General features: G+C 41.7%; 1 protein-coding gene across 1 annotated transcript in view; it reads right to left on the bottom strand.

Moving 5' to 3' along the window:
* The window catches only part of LOC102015419 (spermatogenesis-associated protein 7 homolog), a 133955-nt gene that overhangs the window by 1133 nt on the left and 109272 nt on the right, over positions 1 to 23550 (bottom strand).

The raw sequence follows: 23550 nt of genomic DNA, 5'->3' as shown, positions 1-23550 counted from the left end.
CTGGGATTTGTTACTGTTCCATATCTCTACAAAAAATGGTACGTCTTCAACTCAGTCACTTTGCTGGTGGTCTGGATCAGCATGGTTGTCATGTTGTGTGAGGTAGCTGCCTGTTCTGCACCATCTCCACTCATGTATATGGATGAGTCTCCTGGGAGTCAGGGCGCTGTAAATCATATTGTCAGTATATCACTAACAGCTGTCCTGTATTGCGCCCCAGATGTGCTCAGCACCGCACTAGGCACTTCACGGGAGTTATCACAGTGACATGTCCACAGCCCTAGATGGAGAGGTTTATTTCAGTGCATTAGAGCAATTTGCCCAGGATCATGGGGCAGCTGAGGAATGGCAAGTCCAAACAGGATTCTCCCCAGTTCTCTCTGACCCTCCGATCCCTTTCTCTTTTTCCTACATTGCCTTTGTTGAGAAACCTGAGATTTTACCTCTTGGTCAACTCCCAAAGGAATGTGAACCTAATAGTCATAAACAGAATAACCCAAAGACACCGCACAAGCAAATATATATACACACAACATTACTTGAGACTCAAGGAATAGCAACCAACCAACACCAGTTCTCCTGTTTTTGAGAAATACTAAACATAATGTGTGTGCGTGTGTGTGTGCGTGTGTGTGTGCGTGTGGATGCGCATGCGTGCACATGCACACATGTGTGGTCTTTGGGAGTGGGGGTAGGGAGGCTGATTATTCTTATGAAATTTCATTATGGTTTAATTATTTTTTTCATGAGATAAGCCCAGAAGGCCTTTGTTTCAAATATTATTTCTAATTATTCATGGCTTATGAATGCAATCACAAATAAGGGTGAGAAGGTAGGTTTATTATTTAATCAACTGCATAAAAATGATGTACTATTCAAATTTAAAAGGAAAGAAAGTCATCTTATAATTAAAGCCCTAGTCAGATAATGAGGTCTCATTGGCTATATCTATTCTCTGCTTGCTAGAACTTCTGAAGAATAAAGTAACTACAGAGTCGAAACCAGCCATGCACACAGTGGGGTCCAGGCAGGGGTCAGTGAGAGCCCTGGCCCTCAGAAGGATATTTATAGGTTAAATAGTCGAAGCCCTCGTCCATTGCAGTGAGAACTTTTGGAACCCAGCCAGCAGGCCATGGCTTGGCCTCTGAATGCACACTTGTAATGGCAGAGAGCTCACAGCCCTGCGAGGGAGCCTGTTCCACTGTAGGACAGTTTAATTAATGGGTCAAAAAGCATTGCCTTGTGTGCACTGAAGACCTAAATCAGGTTCATGGATGGTTTTCTCTTTCTACATTATCCTTTGCAGTGATCAGACTCAGTCTACTCTTTGCTCTTATCAAGTAGGGTGGCACATACCTGTAATGTCAGCATTCAGGAAGTTGAGACAGGAGGATTGCCATGAGTTTGAGGCCAGCCTAGAATACACAGTGAGACCTTGTCTCAAAAAAACCAATAATAATAATCTAGCTTTTTTCTTCCCCTGATATCATGTGGTATGAGGTTTAGATTTCCTGCTACCCTTCTGTTCACAAACACCTGGGTGATCTCACTAACGCAGTACTGCTCATATTTGGCTGTATAACAAAACTCCCCTAAGAGCTTCTCAAATCATGATGCTCAGATGAGACTTCACACCAACTGAATCAGAATCTCCAGAGGTGAGCCCAGGCATCAGAGCTTTATAAAGAAAATCTTTCCAGATAACTCAGACAAGTGGCCAAATTTGAGAAGCAGGGCTCTAAGTCCATACTACTCAGAGTCCTGTAGTTCACAGACCAGCAGCACAGCCTGGTTTAGGAGCTTTGATACTGATAAAGAAATACTAAGCCCCGCCCCCATTTTACAGAATTACCATCTGTACTGCATAAAATGCACTAGGGATCCCATTCACATTGCAGTGTGAGAGGCCAGGCTGTGGCGCACATTCCGTCTCAGTCCTGTTTAGATAAATTGTTTTCTTAGATCTTATGCTGTTACTGCAGCTTCAAATGAGGCAAGGTCCCATACAATCCACATTTTACCACAAAATGTGGGGTCTTCACCTGATTCTTCTTCATCTATTTCGGGGCTACTGAACACTCTTTTTAACCTTACAGCTGGACCTTGGAGATCCAATCTTCCTAGGGCTAGCCCTCTTTATCTACTATACCATATCCTAAACTAACATCCATTGTCGTATTTCTCAGAGTTCTGGTGTTTCAAAAGAATGTTTCAAAGTAGGAGTTTTAACTTTGATTAAGAACATCTAAAAAATAAATAACGATGTATGCATTTTAAAATCAACTGAATGACCACCTACAGCTGGGCACTGCCTTGTTGAATTCTGTGTTTACAGCCACACTGGTGCCAATTAGAAATATTTTAAGTATCTTAGACTAATGAGAAAATAACAGAGACCAGTCTAGGATGCAGAGCCAGCATTTAAATCCAGATCTATGATTCCGCAGCCTGTGCCTCTTTTGTTTTTTTGGCAGTCTGTTCTCCCTAAGCACGATGAAATATTATGTCTCCCTTGAAGAAATAGGAGCATCTTTATTTGAAACATTCGAATTGTGCAACTCAGTGTTTCTCATATTGGGATTGAATGATAAATTTTCAAGGATCCTAAAGTTCTACAGTAATTATTTTGCTTTATATTTTCATTGATTATTATAATTGAAAACAATCACTTTCATCTGATGGCCACTCTGTAAATTAGTTACAATATTTTCAGAGCTCCCATTTCCATTTTTTTTATAAGAGCTTAGGTATTAAGTGAAGGCCAAATGCCATCGGGGGAGACCAAAGGGAAAAAGTAATTCAGAGAAGGGACAAAGGTGAGAGCCCTGAGATGCTAAGGAGCCTTCCTTCTGTAGGCGCGCCAAGTCCCCAAGAACCTGCAGCACAGCAGACTGATCAGCCGTGTGGCCGACAGATATGCCCGCTGCCCCTCTGTAGCCCTACTGGTGAAGTGCTGGTTGGTAGCAGTGCATACTCACACAGCTACTGTGAGATTAAACTCGTGAATACAACAAAAGCAATTGGGACTATGCTTGGCTTGCAGTAAGTGCTGCTGAAGTATTAGCTATCGTTAATGTAATCATAATTATTTACCCAACTGCAAGGAATTGCACATGATGGCACAGCTGAATGCAGAGCTCCACGGCACATCTCTTCCCACTCTTTTATTAACCCAGTACTATAATCATGACTGTGAATGTGGAGCCTCTACCAGCCAGAAACACACTTAATTACACTTCTACTCTGTTTCCACTTCTTTATCTAAGATGCTGTAAGACACGCTGGCATCCAATTCTGCCCACCAGAAACTCCAAGTTTCCACTACCACCGAACACCATTCCCTGAGCGTTTCCCTCACTTCTGGGCACAACCAGTTCTGGTCTGCTGGCCTCCTGCCCATTTTTCAGGCCCTAGCCTTTGTACTTCAGGACTTTGGCATTTGTGGTTCCCTCCAGCTGGGATACTCTAACCAGACAGTTGTGCAGCTTTCTCCCTTTCCGCCTTCAGCCCTCCACTCACCGTTACCTTCTTTGTGAGACCTGTACTGATCATCTTTGTTTTGTTTTTTCCCGGTACCTGGAATCAAAGTCACGACCTCGTGCCGCTGAGCTAAACCCCCAGCCCCAACAAATTTTGAGCTTCCAGGTTTTCCTTTTTTTTTTTTTTTTTTTTTTTGGTACCAGGAATTGAACTTAGGACCTTGCACTTGCCAGGCAGGCGCTTGTGCCGCTGAGCTACATCCCCGGGCCCCTATGATCATCACATATTAAATAGTACTACTCACCCCATCCCAGGTCCTGCTGGCCAAGTAGCCTCTAGCCCTCAGCCTTAACGTAAATAGACTGCACTGTTATTCATTTTGGTTTATCTCTCTCCCACTAGAATTCCAGCTCCAAGAAGCATACAATTTCTTTTGCTCTGTTGTCCACTGCTGTATCCCCCAGTGCCTAAACGAGTACCTAGCCCAGAGGAGCAGATAGTAACCATTAGATAAATATTAGCTAAATGAGTAAATATCACTGTGCAGAAAACCAGACCTATTACATCTCTAGCGCTCTCCTGATCAAAGGGTCTGGTAATAGGCTGTTTAAACTCTTTTTAAAGAGATGTTTACAGCATTAAACTTAGTTTAGCATGACACATAGAATTTTATATATAATAAAATAACTATTTGTCATTTAGTAACCACAGAGCATATAAAGCCCTATTAAACAGCCTTCTCCTGCACTGGTAGATTTTGCCACAGCCTTTGGCTCTGTCACCGGAAATCAGCTCTGGCCAAATGGCCTTGTGCCATTCGATAGGCCTCTCTGTTCTGCTTCAGATGAAATAAAGGTAGGAAATGCCAGTTATTTGACCACAGGGTGAAGCAACAGCATATCTCAGTCCTACTTCTAATTCAACCTTCACCTTAATGACACACTTAATACTGAAATCAGGTGATAGGGTATTTCATTACCCCCGTACAAATTCCAAATCAGTGTTGTATGCAAGTAATAAACTTTGTATTTGGCCTGCTTTTATTATTCAATTTATTTCCTATACTGGCTAGTCCTAGTGACTTTTCTCCTTGAATATCTATCTGTGTTTTTATCCTATTTGTTTCCCTTCCTTTTCCTCCTTGTTTTGAAAAAAGCAAAGTAATACTGGGTCTTGGTTTGTCGTACCAAGGTAGCGGGGGTAGCGTTGCAATTTGTTGCTTGATGATACGGTTCATATTCTTAATCCAAAAGATTAATAAAATACAGAATAAGCAGCCAAAAGATATTTTCCTTCCTAGTAAATATTTATAAAGTAGCATGCCATACATTTATTCTATAAGATTCGGGATAGCAACCTCAAAACAAAATTCTAGAAGCTATCGGCCAGATATTTTTTCCTCCTTCAGACGACTCTAGAAACATCTATCCCTGTCTCTGCCAATATTTTCTATCAGCTTGAAACTCTTATAACCCTGGAAGTGTTTCTTAATTTGTATTTAAGTTTTTGTCCTCTTCTCTGTTATGTCAACTCCTCTGCACAATGAGGTGTGGTGTACATAAAAATTAAAAATATGCACGTAGGAGCCTATATATACATATGCATTGTGTGGTTCACTTAAGGAATCATCATTAAATATGAATTATCCAAAAAGGAAATTGATGATTAGAAAAAGGGGCAAACTGGCAATTGGATGGGCTATATATTATCAGTCCATTGATTGGTACTGGGTATTTAAATAGCTAGGTATTTATTTTAACTAAGCACTTTCCTGGAAATGACATGCTAAGACAGTAAAGGCCAGAGTCACTAAAGCCATAGGAGCCAGACCGAAATTGCCCTACACCAAAGGGGGCCACTTAATCGATCTTTCTCTAAAAACCTTCCATGGTGTATGTAATTCAGCAGCCCAAATTCTCCCAGAAAAAAGGAATGGGGCTGGGATAATAAAGAGAGCAAACCTGGAAACAGTACAAAAGACTTTCCTAAAAGCGCTTCTGTGTTTATCAGTACGAAGCACACATTCAGTCACTCCAGACTCACATCAGGCTCTGTGTTCATGAGATCATAACAAAACAACCCAAGAAACCATCATTTTCCCTTGAGAACTGAGTATCAAGTTTATGTTGGGCTGAGCCTCATAATGGCAAGAACAAATTTAATAAATAATTTGTGTTGTGTTAATTCTACTTTTGTTGATTTACAGAAACAAAGTAGGCACTGGCCAGTTGGTTTGATCAATTTATTGAATATCTAAACGCATAAACAGTGACCCAGGGATTAGGGATAGAAGAGGAATATGACACGGTCCCTATTGCCAAAGAGATCACAGTCCAGTTAGGGTAGAAAGGTGCAAGAAAATACACACTTAAGGGATTTTAACTAGACTAAAATATGATGTATGCTAGAACAAATGATGAGTGATGTGTTTTGGGGATCCCAGAAGACAAGACAGGATATAGAAGAATTAATACTAGGCAGAGAAGGGTAAAAAAAGGCCTTTGGAGGAGAGAGAAGTGGGACAAAGCTAGAGGCATACAAGCCCATGGAGGGGAATGCAAAAGGGAAATGCTGAGGGATGGCACAGAAAAGTTGATGAGAGCTAGCTCTCCAAATACCACTGACACATAGCATGGAGTTTGGACTTTACCATAGAGGCCATGGGGAGCCACTGAAAGGTTTCAACTGGAATTTCATAAAATGATATCAGCAGACTGCAGACTCCATATGTCTGGAGGACAGGGGCTGTCGATAGAAGTTTACAAGATGATATCTTGAACCCTGGCCACACATTAGAAAACAGAGGTTTGCTGTTGTTTCAAACCTATGTGTTGACCCACTTCAAAGCATTTGAATCCAGTACGTGGAGGTAAAGTCAAGCACAGGGTATTTGCAAAACCCCCTCGGATGATTCTAAAAAATAGATGGTGTTGAGACCTCCTAGGACTCCAGCTGTAAGGGATGATCAGGTGTCTATGTTAATCCAGTGATGATGGTGATGGAGAAGAAAGAAGGAAAAGAGGCAGAAGACGGACTGAAGAGCCATTTCTAGTGCACAATTAAAGTGTCTCTGACTGAATGGATATGGCGGAATGAGCAGATGAGCTGGGCACCTGATTGGATAATGATCTTTCACTTCTGGAGTAGAGAACCAAAGAAGATAAGCAGGTTTTGAGGGAGACAAACTTGAGTCCAGGCTCAGGCCTATGGAATTTGAAGTTCTCATAGGACACACAGTGGGACTCCATTGGACAACTGGAGACCTGGCATTGAGGAGAGGGACAAAGAGAATGAATGTGAATAGATCTTTCATCAGATACTCTGCTGGGTGGCCTGGCTCTTTTGAAGAACATTTCATGTGGATTCTGATTGAGTATGCATTGATAGGACACTTGCCCAGAACTGTTACCATTTGGTATTTTACTTCCCAGGTAATCAGGTAATAATAAAAAAGAATGGAAATTTTACCTTTCAGAAACAAGCCTCTATGATATAGTTCTTAACTTTGGCATCTCATTGGATAGCTGCAAATTTTTTAAAAGTCCCAGTGCCTGGGCCACATCCAGGTCAATGGAGTCAGAAGCCCAAATAATAAAACCTGAGCTGTACTATTTCCAAAAGCTTCCCCAGTAGTACAATGCATAATCAAGCTATGCTCACTTAACAATCCAGGGCAGAAATGCAGAAAACAAGGAGGAAGGGAAAAGTAAAAAAAAAAACAAAAAAAACAAAAACAACCAGTGAGGGCAGAGAAGTTCATCTCCTAGTCTGGGAAACTTGTTCATGTGGGTCAAGTCCGTGGTTGTGTACAATGTTATCTGTTTCAGGAAATAGCCTAAATGTTTAGGGCTAATTCTAACCATGTATGGCATTTTACAGATGTATATTTATATTTCAAGTGACTATTTGCATTGGATTCTTCAAATGCTAAACATAAGTTACTGTAGATTTTGGTCAGAACTGTGGAAGAGGAGGATTCCTTTTATGAAAACAGTGTCAAAGTATTGTCAGTGCTTACACTCTAAAACTCACTCTTAGTTCTGTTGGATCTTTCTAATTTCTTATTTTAAAAATTGTATTGTATGTATCCTTTACTTTCTAAGTCTTACAGTGGCCTTTGGCCAAGAACAATGAAATTCTGACCTGAAGCTATATAATAAGGAATGTTCTGCTGTTCTTTCCTCAGCAACCTAATAAAAGCCAGAGCACAGTGAGCAAAAGTCTTTATACTCCTTTCTGACGCCAAATCAGTGGCATTTCCCCGGGTCAATGGTAGTGGTTCTTAGAATTTAGGAAAACAAGCAGTGACAAGGAGTTTTCCTCTCTGCACATTTTCCCTCAGAACAAGGCTGTGCCCAGGTCCCCTTAAGTCTGTAGAAGCAGAAGAAAGGTTTTTCTGAGATGCTGTCTCTAAGCTTTCCCCAAGCTGTTTTCTGAATTCATACCCCTTAAACCAGTAATGCCGAGTCCCAAGGGCACCTAATGCATGTTACAGTTAATCCAAGCTAAGCCCTCTTGAAAGAGCTGAGGGCTGACGTGGCCTTTGGAAATAATGAAGTCTAACCCTCCTGTTGTACACATGACCAAATAAAGTCCAGAGAAGGACAAATCCTGACCCAAAGTCGCACAGCATTCAAACTCAGACCTCCTGAAGCTTCACGCTCTTCATTCAGTTTGGCTCTAGGTAAATCTCAGTCAGGCACAAAGGTAATACGGCCTCGCTCTAGAGAGGAAGTCATCCTCAAAACCTGCACTCTCTTCCAGTCCTGGGATGACGATCGCCACTGTTGCCTGTGAAGGGAAGGATCATGAGGGAGGGCTTCAGGCTTCCATCCGTAATCCTGGTGCTCCTCCTTTAAAGCTACTGGGCACAAACACAAGTCTCAACATGTGAAGCAACCCACTTCCCAGATAGCCCAAAACTGACAGGTCCACTCTGCTGATTTCACTACAGGAGGAGGAAACTGGGAACTGTGTTACCTATCAGCTGCCTGATCCTCAGAGAGCTACTACCTCTCAGAACCTCAGCTGCCTCATCTGTGAAGTGGGAAGGATAATGGCATCTGCCAGGCAGGAATACAAGATCACACTGGAGCACTAGCTCTCACATGGCAAAGAATTTGTTCTTCCAGAGGACAACTGGCAATATCATAGAGACACTGGTGTTTGCTACTGGCATCTAGTGGGTGGAGGCTAAGGACACTGCTAACCACCCTACAAGGTATGGACAGCCCCTCACAACAGGGTTTCCCGGCCCAAACCATCCCAGCTGCTGGGAAACCTCACACTAGAGGCATGCGTGTGGCCTTGGGTTCTGTGCTTGCAGATACCAGCCTCTGGCCCTGTGCTCTGTGGATGTTCTGTGTTTTGATCTTGAGTGTTCATACGGCTCTCCCAAACAAGGGCTGGAGAGTACACTGATCGGATGTGGGTCCCAAAAAGCCATTTGGCCTCATTTGGACCCTGCTTTCTGGGCAAAGAAACCCACTTACACCAGCCTGTAACCAGATAATTCCCCTGTCTTGTCACAAATTTCTCAGTACAATAGGTTTTATTCCAGAACAAGCATAAGCTCTAAAAGTATGGCTCCAAAACAAAAAGAAACCTAGAAACCAGTGGGAAATAGGCAGAGAAAATTGTATTCTAGATAAAATATACTTGAAGAGAGACTATGGAGTTTCTCCGTGTGATACCCTTCCAATAAAATACTGCAGGTGAAGCTAGAAACTTCTTTTCAACTTGTCTGAATGCACCAGCATCATTTTTATTCAGGTGTTTGAGGTAAATTCGTGTGCGTGTGTATGTGTGTGCGTGTGCGCACGCGCAAGCGTGCACATATGCCAAAAGCAACAGGTCTCAACAGTTGTAGTGCAGGGCCTATTGTCTGGAACTGGCACATAGCACTCATCATCCCTTTCCACCACAGTAGGAACTTCCAGGTGTATGGGAGAGAGGCTGCTTGGAGTCATCATAATGCTTGTTCCCGGCGTGATTTCCTTCACTAAGTAATCTTTTAATGCAATGTTAGTAACAATGATAAGTTTGCAGTTCAAGATATTTGATAGCAGCCCATTATGGAGCCAGAAACGTTACCATTCTGTTTTCTAATGAGGTCAGTGGGAGACTAGCCTCCTGCACAGTGCTACCAAGACAGTACCAGATGCAGAGGAGTACAAGCCGTTCAACATTCCTCTCATAATTCCAGATTGCTGAAGCACTGGTGGATGGGCCAGTAGCTAGACAACTGGGTCTGTTTCAAGAAAACATACTCATATAGACATGTGGACAGGAGTAATTATGTGTTTCTCTGTTCTCTATTTCTCTGCCTACCTTCCCCAATTTAAACTGATTCATTTTAAAAAATGGATCAATCCAGATTATCCTTAAATGTGTTAGAGGAAAGTATTCCATACCATTACACTGTCTCAGTGGGGATAGTTTTCTTTCAATACACCAAGTTTTGTATAAATTAGCATAACTCAGGGCATGATTACTGTGCTCCTGTCTTGCTAGTGGCTTGTGCATACGTGAGAAAAAGTGAATGAGCACTTGATCATTTAGTTTTGCTGAAAATGAGCCGGGAGGGGGAGGACCTCACAAGGCCACCAGGCGCCTGGCTTTCCTCCCCACTCGCTCTGCAGGCATTGTTGGACTTAAAGCTCCAGGCTGCACTGATGGCTTGCCAACCCTACGGAGTTGCCAGCTGCCTGCGCAGCCACTGCCAAGTCCTCACCCTCCAAGATAGATTCCCTCTACACCGCCCTCCGCTCCATTTCTGGAAGGACAACAATGTATCCTTTTGTTTCCTTCAGGTTGATCCTTGCCCAGAGACATTTTCCTAGCCCAGGACTCCCAGGAGTCCTGAATCATCACTTTAGGAGTCTGGAGATCAATCTTTCCTCAGGTATCAAATGTATGGGAATTCATCGGGTCCCATGGGCACAGAGTGAGGAGTCAGAGAGGCCCTAAACTGGCAACCAGCAAGGGCACCACTCCGTTGTAACGCAAAGGGGGAGCCGCTACTCAGGAATGATTGGCTCTGGCAGAGTTGGACAGGAAAGCCAAGCACTGTGCCAAACTTCGCTTTGCCAGAATCTAACAAACTCCATCAGTGCCTCCCTTTCTGGAGAGATGCAAGTCCACCCAGAGAAGCCCAAGTGAACAGTCTCCTAGTCTCTGTAACTGTTCTATGCTAGTTTCCCTGTCCGAGGGCAAAGCCTGCATTTCACACTGGCAACACAAGCTGCATGGCTGCCGAAGATGGCTACACTCTGCCACTGGCTTCGGTTTCACAGCTGCATGGCCACAAACAAATCTGCAGTCCCTCCAAGTGTAATTAATCCACTGGGCCCTCTCAACGTTCCCTCAGTATCTTAAGGTTTCTTAAAAATGATGAGACAGCTTTCCAAATGAAAGGTCATTATATTGAGCAATCCACAAAAGCCATAGGTACTGAACTTTATTCATTTCATTTATTGGGTTCAAAGACATCAGATCTTTGTTGGGCTCTACTCTATTTTGCTTTCCTTGATATTCACAGGTTGACTTTGATTTAACATGAGGTTACAGGAAACCCTAGAGCCAAGAAGGATTGCAACGCCACGAATGACTTCAAACATAAATTTCAAACTAACCATCGTACTGTGGCTAATGTATTTGTGCATTTTTGTAGTACTAATCCACAACTAGATTTAGACATACAAAAAGTACCGTATTTCTTTCTAATTTGTCAGATCTTCTACCATGAGCCCAACTACCCTCACACTGCTAGATAATAGGAAAAAATGTTTGTGACTCAGTAAACTCAATCAAACTAGTCTAATTTTAGGATCTCTTAGGTAATGATGTCTTTTTTAGATTCCCTCTCCCCCTCTCCTTCTCTTCCTCAAGCTGACATAGGGGGGTAAGGAAGCAGAGTGTTATGTGATCTTGTGTGCATGTGTTTCCTATGCTGCATAAGAAATGACCACAACCTTTGTGGCTGAAAACAGCACACATTTATTATTTCAGCTTCTGTGGGTGGGAAATTTGGGCCCAGCTTCCTTGGGTCTCTCCTCAGACTCCTAAGGATACAAGTAAGGATACAGGTCAGCCCTGGATTCTCATCTGAAGGCTTGATCTCAAATGACCCACTTTCAGGACCAACAGAGTTGTTGACATAATTCATTTCTCTGTGGCAGTAGGATTCGTGACAGTTTGTTTTTACCAAGCCCCCAACAGAGAACAAAGGGCTTCAGAGCTAGCCTGCTAAGAAGAGGGTATCTTATACAATGTAACATCATCATAAAAGCCACATCCCTTCAGCAATGACACATCATAAAATGTAACGACAGGAGCAGCATCCCATCATCTTTGGCGTATTCTATTGCTTAAAAGCAAGTCCCCTTGCTGTCCATAATCAAGTGGAGGGAATGTCACAAGGTTGTGAGCATGGGTAACTGAGGATCATGGGGCATCACCTTGGAGTCTTTGTGTTGTGCCCATGTAAGAACAGAGAAGAAAGTCTCCGTGGGACCACGCGGTGTCTCCTAGACCTTACCTAGTAACTATAGCAGAGCAACTGTTTTGTTCTCCAGAGTGCTGACATTTAAGTACAATGGGTTTCCACTGATTTTTGAGGGCAACCAGTTGACACCCAGCCCTAAAATCCATACTTTCAGATATGAAGTCCAAGTGAATTTTGTTCCAGCTGCACACCGTCTCAGCTCCTTGTCATTCCCTCAAGGGTATGTGAATCATCCAGCATGTGCAGTACCTAAGGACCCTTGAGCACTGCCTTTAGCACATGTGTCCAGCCGCATTACTCTGCTGCTGCCGCACTATTACTCCCACAGCATGCTGGCTATGGCCTTGTGTGGGTCTGCCCCAGGAGTCCCGAGGCCTCCCCAAGCTAGGACAAGAAGAGGGAAAACGAAGATTCTAGCATTCTTTTTTTCCTTTCCTCTACCCACTAGGGCCGGAAAAAACAGGGTTCCCATTCTTTTTCTCATTTCTTGACTTCTATTTGAGGAATATAGTATAGTAATAACTAGACTATATCCAGTCAGCTATGCCCAGTTTTTCATATGATAAACAAGAGCAAAAAGGATTTAAGAAATTATTTTGTCAGTGGAGTTGGACTTTCACGACAATGTTTTTTCTATCGTCTGAAGATATTCAGTTTCGTAAGAAAGATGATTAATAACCTCTTTAGGGCAGCTTCTGCCCTCTCCTTCCTTGAGGGAAAGAAGCCTGAAGACTTAATCTTGCAAGTAGAAAATTGAAAGAAAAATAACTTAAAGGGAAATAGAAATGCATTCACAGAAATATAGATACACACAAACACGTCCAGGAGATAACTAGGTAAATGTGTCTGGTAGAGTCAATTTTTCAAACTTAATTTCAAAACTAAGTGGTCAAATCCTACCGTATTGAACTTCTCTAGACTAGAAGATGTAGAGATGGTGTGATAGATGGGTGGTTCTATATCAATCCCATCAGGTCTCATGGTCTTCGAGTGAGATTGTGGGCGCTGCTGCTGGGCCCGAGGCCTGTCACTTCCAATCGTGAGAAGCCTCACTGCTTACCCAAGGAAGCTGGACGCTCTCACATTCTAGTTGTTTCACGGCATGAAACATCGGAGAAGCACTGCTCTAGAGCGCTTTTTTTTACAGAGTTCTAAATTAACAGAATATCAAACTGGGTAAAAATCCACTTGTTCTTTTATTATTTTACGAGAATAGGCTTAAAGTATCTGTAAACTGATGCTGCATTTCCTTTGTAGTTGCTTTGGTAGTAGCATGCGCTTTGTCGTTTATTTATGTCTTGGTTTTCTTTTTCAGTGAATAGTGGCAGGTAAGAGGGTGGAAACTATACAAAGCCAAGTGGACCATACGATAATATCATCCAAGACATTGGCTTCATTACTACTGGGTTCTTACCAAGCACACTAATTTGTCCACACAAGCAGACTTGCAGATCCACACTGTCCACAACATGCCAGGAATGGTGCGGGGGGTCATGTGCCTACTCTCCTGGCATCTCGTTGGCTTCTATCGGAACCCTTTCTACTTCCACCTCTAAAGCTTTTGTGCTACTTTCTCCATCTTCAATTCTCCATCACACTGGTTGATTCTCAATGTTACTAAGGGGCTTCTGAGTCCAGTCTAGCCAAGCAGGCCCATAGGGAAGCAGTACTGTTATCTTAGCAAAGCAATGCATATTTCCATAGTATGAGGATGCCAGCTCTTAATTATGAGGATAGAGCTTTGTGAAAGCAGTCTTGGAGAGAATGTAGCCCACAGTGCAAATAGTCCCACATCTGCAGTGTGAACCTGGAGCCTGGGTGTTCAGGTAAAGGCAGCAATTAAAAGGAAATACAATTTATGACTATGCTCAACCATATACGAAAAATGAAAACATTAGCAACTCCTCAGCCCAAAGCATACATGTGGACACAAACAAATTTGGAGAAGAAACAAGAACAGTTGCATTTATTTTTAATTATATTATACTAAAAATGGTGCAAGGGGACTGGAGCACAGGGAGCCCTAGCCCTATAACTTGATTCTGCCCTCACATCTATAACCCCGTTCCCACGTTCATGCGTTCACCATGACATGGCACTTAGCACTATCTGGAAAGCTCTTTATAATCCCATACTCCCTAAATATAATGAAAAACAAGAGAAGGCTTAGATGAAAAGGAAAATATCCAAATCAAAGAAAACCAGCTGCCAGATCCCAGGGAGCTCATAATCACAGTCTTTCCTAGAAGAAGCAGTAGTCAGAAATTCAAAACCGGAGGGAAAAAAAAATAAGATAATTTATTTGGTATATACATACCACTGAGGATGAGGGATTCTTTCTGCAGGAAAACTCAGCAAGTGGCACCTCATTAAACAGGACCTAGACTTAATCTAACTTGGAATAGATAAAAAAGAAAGGATTCATATGCAGCTCTCCAGCCCGGGGGCTTAATCTTAGAGCTTCAGAGTATAATGAATGAATTAAGTAGGGCAAGTGATTAACAACAAAGCAATGATCATTTATGCTTTTTGTAAAACTGAAATATTATTGAATTGAGAGTAACATATTCATTGTTTATGGACAGGGTCAGGCTGTGATTATTTTTTTTAGCTGAGAGAGACACTAGAAAAATCACAGATAGAAACTGACTCTTAAAAGATAACTTGAGCAATTTCCAATCTTTTTGGAGTACAGAACTTTATCTTGTTATTATTTCATTTAATGTGCCACTTATCTCTACTTTCAAAAAGTAGCTTGCGTTTCTTTTTTCTTTTCTTTCTTTCTTTCTTTTTCTTTTAGGAAACACAACCATTGGAAATTAGTTCTGTAGCATGAACATGGTAAAAAGCATCATAACATTCCGTGAGTTAATTAGAGACACTTGGGGATATCAGGCCATGAAAGCTGGAAATGTCTCTACTAATACTGAGATAAAGAGCCATGGTATGGGGAAAATAGGTAAGGTAGCTATCTTAAGGAGTTAAAATAAGAGCCACAACCCAATGAAGATTATTTTGGTGGCTATATAAGGCCAATAGTCTCAATAGGAGAAAAAGATAAGTCAACTTGAACATCAAATGGTAAGTATTTGTACATCAAATAACTAATTTAATTTTCACTGTTTTAATCCTTGTCACATTTGTGACAAAACATCGAATATTTAAAGTATGCCTGTTCTCATGTATTCATCTTTGCAGCTGTAGTAATTGGGTTCTTAGTACATTTTGTGAATGACTTTGATAAGTAGATGAAGGAGGAAGTGAACGAATAAAGGAACACAGGTATAATCTCCAGGTATAATGATACAGGTATAAGCTCCAAACAGATGTCTTCTTTAACTGAATCCTAACTATTGCAGTGTGTCTTACATTTTCCAACTAAATTGTCCCAAGTATAGAAGAACCCGATTATATTTTCCTATGACTACACTATAAACAAGCTTTAATTGTTTTAGAAGTGTCATATTTGGAGTTCAGTTTCCACCTAAATTCTGCTTTTGGCTATTTAACAAATATGTATTAAAAGAGTGTCACATGTGTTAGATACTACTCTGTTACCAAAAGTGCATCAGACAACAAATAGATACAATGTTTGCCTTCTTGAGGTTATCATATTCTAAAAACAAGAGAGATGAAAAATACACACAATGGAACGTAAAATAACAACTGTGATAAGAGCTAAGTAGAGGAGGAACATACCATACTTCTGTGAAACTTCTATGTTCTCACCATAGAAATTAGGGAAGGCATCATAAAGAAACAGCTCTAGAATATTCATAAAGACTACTCCAGAAATCTGAGCTGAGATTTCTAGAATAAAGTGTTGGCTATAGTATGTGGAGAAACATCAGTCTGAGCAAGAGTAACACAGCATGTGCAAAGGCCCGGAGGCAGGAAAGATATCATTTGGAAAATGAGAAAAGATCCATACAAATGGATCAGCCTGACATAAGTGAAAGAGAAGTGCCTTTTGGAATGATGTTGGTGCTCACAGGATTGATGGAAAATCATCTGAATAGGCAGGATTTGGAAAGAACCAAAATATTAAGAAGCAAAACCTCCAGAAAATCTTGTAGAGATGGCCAGGTCCCTGTGCTGCCCCTAAGATGAACCAACTTTATCTAATTTCTACTTCTTTGTCCCTGTGCTCAAATTTCTGGCATTATTTTCAAAATGAGGCTGACCCATACCAATGTGAGAACAGGGCATATGAATGATGAAAGATGCTTTCCTAAAAAAAAAGGATGGATACTAGGCACCTCAAGCTAACAACATCCATCACATTTGGGCAGGGACCAGACCATGAATGATGTATTGAGCCCTGTGAAAGATGTTGGCTTTCATCCTAAGTACAGTAGGAAACCTATAGAGGCTGTTAGGCAGTATGTGTGTGTGTGTGTGTGTGTGTGTGTGTGTGTGTATGTGTGTACATGTGTGCATACACAAATGTGTGACATGATAAGGTTCACATTTCTAAAAGATGCCCTGGTTGCTTTGTAAACCCTCGGTGAGAATGGGCAACAGTGAGGTGGTGGAGAAGCTGGCTGGGCGAGAGAACTCTAGGGTCTGGACTACAAAGGAGTCAGCAGGGAACTGAGAAATGGTTGGATCCATAACACACAGGAGATATAGTCTCCTAGACATAGGGTTAGGGTGGAAATGCGGGATAAAAGAGAGGAGCTTTCAGAGTAAGAACAGATGATTAATCTGTAGAACATTTATTTGTTTTATTAGGAAAATGTGTCCTCATTTTGGAACAGAATTTCATGAAATGGAATGTTCATCATGTCATTCCAACAACTTACTTACTTAAAGGGAGCAGATTCCAAACTGCTTCTGAAGGGATAGTCTGGCTTTGCCTGGAGATACTCTTCAAGGAGGCTAAATATCTACAACTTGGTAGATCCCCAACTCTACACAGGAGTACACTGTGCAAGTCTCTAAAGCATATGGTCCATCCTCAACAAGCAGCATAAAACTCCAGGACTCCAAGCCTCTTCTGAGTGGACAATCTCAAGCCATCTGCTGTTCTGCACCTATTGGAAGCCCAACTGTGAGAGTGATTGCTAGAGAAGAGAAATACAGCTACTCGTGTAATACAATGGACCTGAAATACAAATAATGCAAAGAGCAAAATAAATAAAAGAGAGGCAGTAGGACACAGGTAGGTAGATTCTGTGTAGATGGGAAGGAAGGAGAAGGGAAAGTGTCTAGGGGAGTAAACATGATAAAAATTTGGTATGTGAATGCACCAATTTCCCAGGATGATTGTAATTATTATGTACCACAAACATGTACAAATAAAACTACGGCTATTTGTGGCTAATGGTTGTCATATATTTATGATGTTCCAGACACCATAATAAGAATGCTCTAGTGCATTTTTTCACATGATCTTCACCTAAATAATGGTAGGCACCATATTTTCCATGCTATAGATGAGAAGACAGATGAACAGAGTAGCTAAGAAGAGAATGAATGGGAAAAGGGGCATTCTGACTATTGATGGATGATCGTACATGTGAAGCATTTTACCTAATGTCATGGAACAACTAACCCATGGAATATAATGTAAGGAGTATCATCTCATATTTATTTATAGATAAGGAAGCATGGGTTTTGGTGGGGAAAGTCATTGCCCTGAAATCCTCCAGCTAGTATGTTGCCATGATTGAATTTGTAATCAGGTCTGTCTGAGGCCAAAGCTCATGCTCAATACCAGGTTGCTTCCCAGAGCACTTCTACACACTTCTATGTCTGGCTATGCTAGTCATTGTCTGCACTCTGCTGAATACCCATAAAGAGCTAATCTCTATGTGTTTTCACCAAGCTGACAAAGAGAGAGAAACAGAGACAGAGTCAGAGACACAGAGAGAGACAGAGACTGAGAGACAGAGAAAGAGACGGAGAGAGAGACTGAGATTGAGACTGAAATTTCAGAGGGATTTATGAAGAACTGGCTAATATACTTATGGTGACTAAAAAGTCCCATGGTGGGCTGTCTGCAGGTTAGAGACCCTGGGATGCCAGTAGCAGGGCTCAGTCCAAGTCTGAAGGCCTGAGACCCAAAGGAGCCAATGATGTCACTGTCAGTCTGTGGCTGAAAGCCTAGGAACGAGGTGGCTGAGTACCAGTGTCAATCTTGGAGTACAAAACCCAGGCAGCCTGGACTTCTGGTGCCAAGGCAGGGGATTAATGTTTCACAGCTCTTGCAGGGAAGGACCACTTCACCTCTGTATTTGTTCTGCCTAGGCCCTGACCAATTAGATGGTGCCCACCTTCACTGACAGCAAGCTTTCCCTGCCTGCTCCACACAGACTTATGTGCCAATCTCTGGAAACATTTCACAGACACACCCCAAATAATGCTTATTCAAAATCCAGTAGAAGACACCTAAAAATAATCACCATGCCATGTGTCTTAGTCACTTTCTCATTGCTAGGACAAAATACCTGACACCCACAGTTCAAAGGAGAAAAGGTTTATTTTGGCTTGTGGGTTTTAGCCCACAGTCAGTCAGCTCCAGGGATGGTGTGGCGGAGGCTTATGACAGATGAAAAGCTGCTCGCATCATGGTGGTCAGGAAGCAGAGAGAAAATGGAGGAGCAGGGACAAGAATACAACCTTTTAGGTCATGCTCCAGGGACCTTTCACTTCTGAACATGTCCCACTCCCTAAGAACCCATTCAGCTATGAATTCATCAGATAAAATCCACTAATGACTTTAGCACCTCTGTTATGGTTTACATCAAGAAGGTCTCCCCATAGCCTCGTGTGCTCAGAGGCAGGGCTTGGGAGGTGATTGGATTACAGGGTGCTATAGCTGACTTGCTGTTAGAAGTTGGGAGCTGGACATGGTGGTGCACACCTGTAATCCCAGCACTCGGGAGGCTGAGGTATGAGGCTTGCTGCAAGTTCAAAGCCAACCTGGGATACAAAGTGAGTTCAAGACCAACCTGAACAGCATAGCAAAATCGTGTCAAAAAAAGACAAAAGAAGAAGAAGTTGGGGTCTGGCTGGAGGCAGTAGGTGCATGCTTGAAAGGATCAATCTCCCTCCTACTCCTCCTCTCTCTGCTTCCTGGGCACCTTGCCCCAAGCAGCTTTTCCTCCACCATGCCCCTCTGCTATGCTCTTCCTGCCTGAGAGCCAGCCAACCATGAGCTGTACCCATGAGCCCAAAGGATCTTCTCCTCCTTTAATGTGTGTCAGTTATTGTGTCTCAGTGACAAGGAAGTGATTAAGGCAATCCCCGGGAGCTAATCCCCTTCTCAGAAACCGACCTGTGAACACAAAAGGCCTTTATGGACATTCTAGATGGAAACCATAATGCCCCATTAGGGACTTTGATGACCAACTTTTTTAGGTTACGACCCGAGTGATACAATCAAACAGTAGTCCAGGTGCTGCTGAAAGTTGTTTCACAGATGAGACATCCTCACTCAGTTGAACTTAAGAAAAAATTATTTTGCATAATCTCGTGACCCCAATTTGATCAGGTGAAAAGCCTGATCAAAGAGCAAGAGTAGTAAAAAACATGTGCTGAAGCATTTTAATATAATGGTATTGTGATTAATCAGTCAATTTTAGAGTACACTGCTCAACTGACCCAACAACACCTGCCTATATAGTTGAAAGTTATTTCCTCATTAAAGAGAAAAAATAACAATGATGATAATAATGATGACACAAATGATGGTCCATCATGCCAAAAAAAAATTAAATCTATGACAAGTGGAAAAGAAATGATGTGAATGCATGTTTCCTCTATTAGGCCCAACATTGAAGATTTAGTTATAGCAAAATATCATTATCTGCCTAAAATATAATCATTTTGGATGTCTTTGGTTTTGTACTTTTGCTTGTTTCTATGAGAAAAAACTAAGAAACAGTGAATGTTTAAATATTTAAAATGGATTACAGTGAAAGCTCTATTGGGGTTAATTCCAGCAACAGAACCCCTTTGCTTTCAAGGCACTTCTTTCACCGTTCTTGCCACTTTCTGGAGCAGTTCTGAGAGTCTTCTTTTATGAGTGTCTTTACGTGCACTGTCCTGGTTGCTTCAATGACCTGAACTGATTCAAAATATTTGCCTTTCATGGTCATTTTGACTTTGAGGAAGATCCAGAAGTTGCACAGCACCAGATCTGGTGGCGAAAGTGGAGGAGAACACATCACAATGCGCATGCCTTTCTGTTGGATGCCGTCCAACAGCAGCACTCACCATACGTTCTATCATACTTGATAAAAACACACAGGACGGAGGACTTCCAGAACTGCTTGAAAAAGTGGCAAGAACGATGGGATAAATGTGTTCAAGGTAAACGGGAGTATTCTGAGGGGGGTTAATGCCCAGGCGTCTTTTTACTATCATAAATTTTCAAATGTTTAAACATTCACCATATATTTTGATCGCCCTTTTTATATTTTTTACTTTCAGAATTGTTTTAAGGCTACATGAGTTTATATCCACTTTTATGTTTCACATAGTCTCACAAAATATAAAGTAATTAAGATAGCACAGACATTTTGTGGGAATTGTTTCCTTTAAAGAGACTGTTTTCATGATTTGAATTTACAAAAAATCCTGGTGGAACTGACAACGTCTCTCTTTACTTTAGCTGCCAGGAAGCTCAGAACCAACTCTATATGTGTATGTATCAGTATTGTTCTTTCTATACCCTTAATTTAAAAAAATATTTTTACTTGCCACACATCTTATTCATGTTTGGGTAAGTACTATAAACTGACTCACAACCTTTGAACAATGAGGTGTGAAATACATGTTTTTCAAATAATGGTTACATGATTAAATCTCATCAGTGAAAGCTGACAATGGACAATAAATACAGATCGTGGCATCAAACATGCAGCAATAAAGTATCTGACAGATAGTCCTAATTTGTTGACTTGTATACAAATTTGGGGCAGTCCCTTCCACTGAGGTGACTAATTTGTGGTGTGTGATCCTGATCCTCCCCTTAAATAATATCTCCCTTCCAGCATTCACAAAACTGTATCAAAATTTTCCAGAGGAAAGAAACTCAAAACTCCAAAAGTAGAGAAAGAATCTCTTGAGAAGTGAGCTATCTTCACTGCGCTGCTGCCCGGAAGAGGGTGGGCACTCTGCAGAGGTCAGCAGAAATGTTCTGTGACCAATCTGTTATCGAGTCACCCCAAACTGCCGTTATCTTCATGAGCCTAGCCAGTCTCCCAGTCAGATGACAAATTCTTCCACAGAAGTGTTTCTGCTTTCTGATACCGTCCCTGGGGACCAGTAAGAGCTAAAAATGTAAATACAACAAATTCCTTGCCATGCAGATGCTTATAATTTCCATGGGAGAAGTGGGAGAAGTGGTTAACCAGGAAGACTTGTTAGCAAAGTACAAAGCAGATTTTATTGGACAGCCTGGGATGCTACAAAGATTTTCAAGAGATCCGGTTGAGGAATGGGAAAATTGTGATAGGGAGTGAGTGAACTGAGTGTGTGTTTATATTGGAAGGTGGCGTAAGGAAAAGGATGTATCACTGAGAAAGGTATACGAGATGGACGCTGAAGGGTGAGTGGAGTTTTAGCAGATGAATGCATGAGTGCAAGGCAAATGTATGAGACTAAGAGCATCAGGCAAGATAACAAAATGAGTAAATATATGATGGCAAAACAGGCTGGGGTGCGTTCAAAGCAGAGCCTGTAGTCCTGTTTGGATGATGCAGAGGGAAGTAAAAGGAAATTTAACAGGATAGGATCTAGGAACAGATGTTAAAGGGCTTTGAAGGCCTTGAAGAGCGCTTTGTACTTATTTTGATAGATAATAGGGAATTCTTAAAGGTTTTAGGGCAGAGTGATATTAAGTGATCTGTTGTTCAGGAAAATGGATGTGGCTGTAGAACTAGAGCTGCGCTCCCTGGTCTAGCATCATCGTGTTCACCTGAGCGCCTATTAGCCATGCAGGCCTGCTGCAGCCTTACTGAATTAGAAAATCCGGGGGTGGTGCCCAGCAGTCTGTTTGAATAAGCCCTCCAGGGGATTGTGATGTACTCCAAAGTGTGAGAACCACTAGATTAGAGCAATAGATCACAATCTTGGCTACATATTAGAATCACCTGGGGAGCTCTAAAACAAAAAATAAACCCTTATGCACAAAGCCCCCTGCCTTATCCATTAAATTAGAAATCCTGGGAGGTGGGACCTGGGCATTAACATTTTTTAAAGCACCTCAGGTGATTCTAATGGAAAACTGGCCCGAGCACTACTGAACTGAAGCAGCAGCTTTGGTGATGACAGAGGTGGGGAGAGCACGGGGCAGAGTGCTGCAGGGATTTAGTCAAGTGATGCTGAAGTCCTCAGCTAAGGCCGGGTCTTGGGTCAGAATAAAGATGGGTAAAATACGTTCCAGGGGAAGGTCTATGGTGTAAGACAGGGCAAAGGTCTGTATTTAAAATGAGAGGAATCCAATAGTTCCACGAATTTGGGGAAGGGATAGGTTTGCTATCAGTGAGTGCTGCCTGCTACTGAGATGGTTTTAAAATGAGTACAGAAGAGCCATACGACTTAGTCATTGAAAGTCATTCGAGATAGCTTTTTAAGCAACGAGATGTTGTACTCTGTTTGACAGAACCTAAAATCCAGCGTAGTTCTAGCAAATCGTTGTCTAGCAAATTTCTAATATTTATCTCATTAATGAAAGAAATACGGAAGATGAAATAATAAGTAGAAAGGTACTAGGGAAGGAACATAAGGGTATTTGGATAAAGAAAGGAAAAAATATGTTGAAGGTGAAATAGAAAAATGCAAGAGATAATTGAACCAGGTTTGGGAGGAGGAAGACAGAGGTAAAATCAAGAACACAAAAAGTTGACTTAAAAGATAAAAAAGGACAGTTTGAAAGAAAGAAAGAGAAACGTAGACTTGCTTGCGTGTCAGCAATATTATGAATGACATATTCTAAATGGCCTGTAACTTCAAAACTTCTAAATGCAGGATGAATTAGTGCAATGTATTTTACACTGCTTTGCTGAGCTCTCAAGAAAGCGAATGAAGGGCCGGGGATATAGCTCAGTGGCATAAGCTCCTACCTGGCAAATGCAAGGTCCTGGGTTTGATTCCCGGTTTAAAAAAAAAAAAAAAAGAAATTGAATGAAATCCATGGGAGTTGGGGGACGGCGAAAAGTGAATGAAGTGAATGAAACCAGAATGGAGGAGGAGTAAGTGGACTTACAAGTAAGGAAGGCTCAGAGTAAAAATACTGATGCCAGTAACCTAGTGTTTTAGAAGCTGGGAATGTAATCCTGATTGTTGAGGCTAGGCAATTAAAGAAGCTACATCTGAGATTTCTACTTAAATGCAGCCCTCGTAAGTGTACTACTTCACCAGAGAAAGGCCGAAACAAAATCTGCCAGCAGATGGACAGAAATTAAAATTAACAGTAGAATGAGACTAGAGACCACACTCAATAGTGAAATAAACCAGACCCACACATGTGAGCACCTTGCTGTCTCCCTAGTGTAAGAACCTGAAAGAGTAAATAAGATCCAAAAGGTAAAATAGATATTGTGAAAGGGAAA

This window comes from Chinchilla lanigera, unplaced genomic scaffold, assembly GCF_000276665.1.
Source record: "Chinchilla lanigera isolate Chin_1 unplaced genomic scaffold, ChiLan1.0 scaffold00097, whole genome shotgun sequence".
NCBI classification, from domain to species: domain Eukaryota; kingdom Metazoa; phylum Chordata; class Mammalia; order Rodentia; family Chinchillidae; genus Chinchilla; species Chinchilla lanigera.
The sequence above is the reverse complement of the archived record's forward strand: the minus strand, read 5'-3'. Positions and strand labels throughout refer to the sequence as shown.